Raw genomic sequence first — 7,136 nt, forward strand, 5'->3', positions numbered from 1 at the left:
CAATATTTAAGAACTATCAGAATATCTGTATATGGCTTACCTTTAAAAATTATATTGACTAACCTTAACTCTCTTTCTTGCAGATTTTCCAAAATATTAGGATACCAATTATGACCTAGAAAATAACAATTATCAATATGGTGTCCAGGTACTTCTTAATGATATTTTTACCCCCCTGAGAATGAAAGGAAACCAAGAAAAGAATTTATAGAATAGTAGAAAAATATCTTAATGTTCTGTATTTTGTTTGATTTGTTTTAGAATAAAAGATTTAGAGACATAGACTTTTATTAAATCAGTCCAAAATTCAATATTCAAAAGATCCTGTTTACATCACGAGTTTGGGATAGTAAAGTAACAACAGTAATAGATAACAACTATTGGTGTTTACTAAATACAGACATTATTGATTCAGTCCTTATAAAAACTCTAAGAGATAGATACTATTATTATCCCTTTTTACAGATTAAGAAACTGAGGTTTCAGATAGTTTAGTAACTTGCTTCAGGTCACGTAACTAGTTGATTGTAGAACTAGGACCTGAAAACTAAAAATCTGAAATTAGAAACTGATTTCTTAATCAATGTGCCCTCCTGCACTGTAAAATGGTGTTTTGACTGAATAAATCTGTTTCCTTTTACTTTTTATTTTGAAAATTTTCAAACATACAGAGGAGACGTTCCATAGATTCACAGTTGTTAGAATTTTGTCACTTTCGGTTCAGCTTTTTTAATTTCTATTTTTAAACCAACATACAGTAAAACTAACCCATGTATCAAGTCATAAAATCACCACCACAATCAGATATAGAATTCTTTATTTACCTCGCCAAAATTCTCTCATGGTATCCCTTTGCAGTCATATCCTCCCCCTGCCTGTAACTCCTGGCAACCACCAATTTGTTCTCTATCACTACAAATTTGTCTTTTCAAGAATGTCATATAAATGCAATTATATAATATTAGCCTATTAAGGCTAGCATCTTGTAACACAGCATAATTTCTTTTAGATTTATCCAGATTGTTGCATGACTAGTATTCCAGTTTGTGAATGCAGTAGTCTGTTTATCCATTTACTTGTTTAAGGACATTTGTGTTCTCTCCAGTTTGGGGCAATTATGAAATTGTATTCTATTATGATATAATAATTAATTTTTTGTTAAATTTTATTTATTTAATTGATCAATTTAATTATTATGATATAAACATTCATGTACAGGTTTTGTGTGAATGTTAGTTTTCATTTCTCTAGGGTATATGCCCATTAGAGGTATTGTTGTGTCATATAGTAACCATTTGTTTAACTTTATAAGAAACTGCCAACTGGTTTTCCAGAGTGGTGATACTATGTTAAATTCTCACCAGCAATTTAGAGTTCTAGTTGCTCCACATTTTTTATAGCACTTGCTACTATCAACACCTTTTGTTTTAGCCATTCTAATACGTGTTTAGTGGTTTCTCATTGCAGCCTTAAGTTTCACTTCCCTAATGACTAAAGATGTTGAGCATTTCTCATGTGCTTATTTGCCTTCCATACACCCTCTTAAGTGAAGTTCTATTCAAGTCTTTTATCCTTTTGGGGTGGAGGGGCTATTTGTTTTCTCATTATTAATTTTGAAAGTTCTTTATCATTTTCTGGATAAAAGTCCTTTATCGAATATGTGATTTAGAAAAATTTCCCTGTCTGTACTTTGTCTTTTCATTCTCTTCCTAATATCTTTCACAGAGCAAAAGTTTTACATTTTAATGAAGTCTAATTGGCAAAGTTTTCTTCTAAAGATTGTGCCTTTGGGGACTTCCCTGGTGGCACAGTGATTAAGAATCCCCTGCCAATGCAGGGGACACGGGTTTGATCCCTGGTCCAGGAAGATCCCACATGATGCAGAGCAACTAAGCCCCTGCGCCACAACTACTGATCCCACTTGCCACAGCTACTGAATTTCGCGCACCTAGAGCCCGTGCTCCACAATGAGAAGCCACTACAATGAGAAGCCCGCGCACAGCAACAAAGAGTAGCCCCCGCTCGCCACAACTAGGGAAAGCCCGCGTGCAGCAATGAAGACCCAACGCAGCCAAAAATAAACAAATAAGATATAAATTTATAAAAATAAATAAATAAAGATTGTGCCTTTGGGTTTTATATCTAGAAACTCTTTGTCTCCTTTCCTGTTCCTCGTGCCTGAACTAGAGGCTTCTGGGGCTCTCTCTGTCCACAGTCATGTTCACTTCCATGTTTCAGATGGTCTCGAATCCATGCTGGGCAATGTTAGAATTTTTAAAATATGTAAATTCACTGCCATTTTCATGTTACTTCAAATTCTGTTCTTATAGCCCAATCTGCCTGTCCTAGTTATTTTTCAGAGTCCTCAGATAGCTGCTCCATGCCGGGTTTTCAGGTTTTATAGCTGCACACAGTTGGAGAGACAGGGAGTAGCACACTTAATCCATCTATCCTGGAACCAGAAACATGACACCAATTTTTTTTAACATCTAACTCTCAGCGGGTCCAAGGAAGTTTGTTCCCTCCTTCTCCTTACCCATCCCCAGCAACTGGAGTTTTAGTTACAGAGGAGATTGGAGAAGTGGCAGCAGGACAATGGTAGCATCTGCTGCAGCTACCCCTGGCTGAGGTATGGGGCTACTTTTCCACCTGCCCATCCCCAGTCTTTTTTGTTGTTGTTAACATTTATTTTAAGATAAATTATAGACATCATGACATATCACCCATAAACGCTTCAATATAAGCATCTATAAAGGACATTTTTTTCTACACAACTGCAATACCATCATCACACCTAATAAAATTAACAATAATTCCCTAAGGCCTAGACCACATTCAAATTTTTTCATTGTCCCCACTATGCAACTGACCAAACCTTAATATTTTAAAAGATTATAATAACACTGTAGAGCTAATCTTAGTTAGCATGTATTCAGGAAAGGCCATAATCTCCTTCATGTACAATCAAACACAATTACAACCCCCATATGTCAATCATTTTTTCAATTGATGTATAGTTGATTTACAATATTATATTAGTTTCAGGTGAACAACATAGTGATTCAATATTTTTATAGTTTAAACTCCACTTAAAGTTATTACAAAACAGTGGCTATATTTCCACCTTCTGTACAATATATCCTTGCTGCTTATTTATTTTATACATAGTAGTTTTTATCTCTTAAACCCCACCCCTATATCACCCCTCCCTCCTTCCCTTTCCCCTCTGTTAACCCCTAGTTTGCTCTCTATTTTTATGTCTGTTTCTGTTCTGTTATACCCATTCTTTTGTTTTATTTTTAGATTCCACATATTAATGACATCATACAGTATTTGTCTTTCTCTCTCTGACTTATTTCACTAAGCATAATATACTCTGGGTCCATCCACATTGTTGCAAATGGCAGGCTTTTATTCTTTTTTTGGCTGAGTAATATTCCACTGCATATGCATATATATGCCACATCTTCTTTATCCATTCATCTGTTGATGGACACTTAGGTTGCTTCTATACCTTGGCAACTGTAAATAATGCTGCTATGAACATTGGGGTGCATGTATCCTTTTGAATTAGTGTCTTCATTTTCTTTGGATATATTCTCAGGAGTGGAATTGATGGCGCATATGATAATTCTATTTTGAGTTTCTTGAGGAACTTCTATACTGATTTCCATAGTGACTGCACTAATTTTCATTCCCACCAACAGTGTACAAGGGTTTGCTTTTCTTCACATCCTAGCCAACATTTGTTATTTTTGTAGTTTTTGATGATAACCATTCTGACAGATGTGAGGTGGTACCTCACTGTGGTTTTGATTTGCATTTCTCTGATGATTAGCAATGTTGAGCATCTTTTCATGTGTCTGTCGGCCATCTGTATGTCTTCTTTGGAAAAATTGTCTATTCAGGTCTTCTGCCCATTTTTTAATTAGGTTGTTTGGTTTTTTGATATTGAGTTGTATGCACTGTTTATAGATTTTGGATATTAACCCCTTATTGGTCATATCTTTTGCAAATAATCTCTCCCATTCCATAGACTGTCTTTTCATACTGTTGGTGGTTTCCTTTGCTGTGCAAAAGCTTTTACGTTTAATTATGTCCCACTCATTTATTTTTGCTTTTGTTTCTTTTGCCTTAGGAGACAGATCTAAAAAATATTGCTATGATTTATGTCAGAGAATGTTCTGCCTGTGTTTTCTTCTAGGAGTTTTATGGTTTCCAGCCTTACACTTAGGTCTTTAATCCATTTTGAGTTTGTTTTTATAAATGGTGTTAAAAAATTGTTCTAATTTTATTCTTTTACATGTAGCTGTCCGGTTTTCTCAGCACCACTTATAGAAGAGCCTGTCTTTTCTCCATTGTATATTCTTGCCTCCTTTTGATCATAGGTGCAGAGGTTTATTTCTGGCTCTCTATTCTGTTCCACTGATCTATGTGTCTGTTTTTGTGCCAGTATCATACTGTTTTGATTACTGTAGCTTTGTAGTATAGTCTGAAGTCAGGGCACGAGATACCTCCTGCTTTGTTCTTTTTCCTCAAGATTGCCTTGCATTTTAAAGATACGTATAATCTTAAAATCTTTCTCACATGATGCTCCCCCTTACTGGCATTTTGACCGCTGGTAAGCATATGGAACACAGGAAAACACAAATAATTTACATAATTTTTCACAGAGAATCAGGGCATGAACATGTTTTGGTCTGAATCTATTATTAGTGAAAATTCATTGTATGTTGAGTTAGAAATAATTCTTTATTGTGGTGTGTTTTAATCTACCAGTCATGGCCCATTAATGGGTTGTGAAATCAATTTACTGGATCTGAACCAGCATCTTTAAAAAAAAATACAATACAACAGAAACATTCAGGACACATATCACACAGCAAAGGTAAGTGTTGTCTTACGATATTTTGTTTCAGTTCTTTGTATGTAAATATATGTGTTGTGAGTTGCAACAGAAATGTATTTCTAATGGTAAGTTGTGGTCAAGAACTTTGAAAGCTGCAACTTTACAGCCAATCTAAAGAGGGCTGGGAGGACAGAGAAGACGGCGGAAGAGTAAGACACGGAGATCACCTTCCTCCCCACAGATACATCAAAATACATCTACACGTGGAACTGCTCCTACAGAACACCCACTGAATGCTTGCAGAAGACCTCAGACCTCCCAAAGGGCAAGAAAATCCCCACGTACCTGGGTAGGGCAAAAGAAAAAAGAATAAACAGAGACAAAAGAATAGGGACGGGACCTGCACCAGTGGGAGGGAGCCGTGAAGGAGGAAAGGTTTCCACACACTAGAAGTCCCTTCGTGGGTGGAGACTGCGGGTGGTGGAGGGGGAAGCTTCGGAGCCACAGAGGAGAGCGCAGTAACAGGGTGCGGAGGGCAAAGCGGAGAGATTCCCGCACAGAGAATCGGTGCCGACCAGCACTCATCAGCCCGGGAGGCTTGTCTGCTCACCAGCTGGGACCAGCGGGGGCTGGGAGCTGAGGCCTGGGCTTCAGTTGGATCGCAGGGAGAGGTCTGGCAGCGCGAACACAGCCTGAAGGGGTTAGTGCACCACGGCTGGCCGGGAGGGAGTCCGGGAGAAGTCTGGAGCTGCCGAAGAAGCAAGAGACTTTTTCTTCCCGCTTTGCTTCCTAGTGCGCGAGGAGAGGGGATTAAGCGCGCCGCTTAAATGAGCTCCAGAGACGGGCATGGAGCTGCCGAAGAGACATGAGACGTTTTCTTGCCTCTTTGTTTCCTGGTGCGCGAGGACAGGGGATTAAGCTCAACGCTTAAAGGAGCTCCAGAAACGGGCGCGAGCCGTGGCTATCAGCACGGACACCAGAGACGGGCATGAGACGCTAAGGCTGCTGCTGCCGCCACCAAGAAGCCTGTGTGGGAGCACAGGTCACTCTCCACACCTCTCCTCCCGGGAGCCTGTGCAGCTCGCCACCGCCAGGGTCCCGCGATCCAGGGACAACTTCCCCGGGAGAGCACACGGCGCGCCTCAGGTTGGTGCAACGTCATGCTGGCCTCTGCCGCCGCAGGCTCGCCCCGCATCCTTACCCCTCCCTCCCCCCGGCCTGAGTGAGCCAGAGCCCCCGAATCAGCTGCTCCTTTAACCCTGTCCTGTCTGAGCGAGGAGCAGACGCCCTCAGGCGACCTACACGCAGAGCCGGGGCCAAATCCAAAGCTGAACACCAGGAGCTGTGCGAACAAAGAAGAGAAAGGGAAATCTCTCCCAGCAGCCTCAGAAGCAGTGGATTAAAGCTCCACAATCAACTTGATGTACCCTGCATCGGTGGAAAACCCGAATAGACAATGAATCATCCCAAATTGAGGAGGTGGACTTTGGGAGCAAGATATATTATTTTTTCCCCTTTTTCTCTTTTTGGGAGTGTGTATGTGTATGCTTCTGTGTGAGATTTTGTCTGTATAGCTTTGCTTTCACCATTTGTCCTAGGGTTCTGACCGTCCCGTTTTTTTACTTTAAAAAATTTTTCTTCATAATAATTATTTTTTATTTTAATAACTTTATTTTATTTTATCCTACTTTATTTTAACCTCTTCCTTCCTTCCTTCCTCTCTTCCTTTCTTCCTTCCTCCCTCCCTTTCTACCTTTCTTTCTTCCTTCCCTTTCTTTCTTTCTTTCTTTTTCTTTCTTTCTTTCTATTTTTTCTCCCTTTTATTCTGAGCCGTGTGGATTAAAGGCTCTTCGTGCTCCAGCCAGGCGTCAGGGCTGTTTCTCTGACGTGGGAGAACCAACTTCAGGATACTGGTCCACATGAGACCTCCCAGCACAATGTAATATCAAACGGCGAAAATCTCCCAGAGATCTCCATCTCAACACAAAGACCCAGCTTCACTTAACGACAAGCAAGCTACAGTGCTGGACACCCTATGCACTAGCAAGACAGGAACACAGCCCCATCCATTAGCAGAGAGGCTGCCTAAAATCATAATAAGGCTACAGACACACCAAAACACATCACCAGACGTGGACCTGCCCACCAGAAAGACAAGATCCAGCCTCATCCACCAGAACACAAGCACTAGTCCCCTCAACCAGGAAACCTACTCAACCCACTGAACCAACCTTAGCCACTGGGGACAGACACCAAAAACAACGGGAACTACGAACCTGCAGCCTGC

Source organism: Physeter macrocephalus, chromosome 6 (assembly GCF_002837175.3).
Source record: "Physeter macrocephalus isolate SW-GA chromosome 6, ASM283717v5, whole genome shotgun sequence".
Classification (NCBI taxonomy): domain Eukaryota; kingdom Metazoa; phylum Chordata; class Mammalia; order Artiodactyla; family Physeteridae; genus Physeter; species Physeter macrocephalus.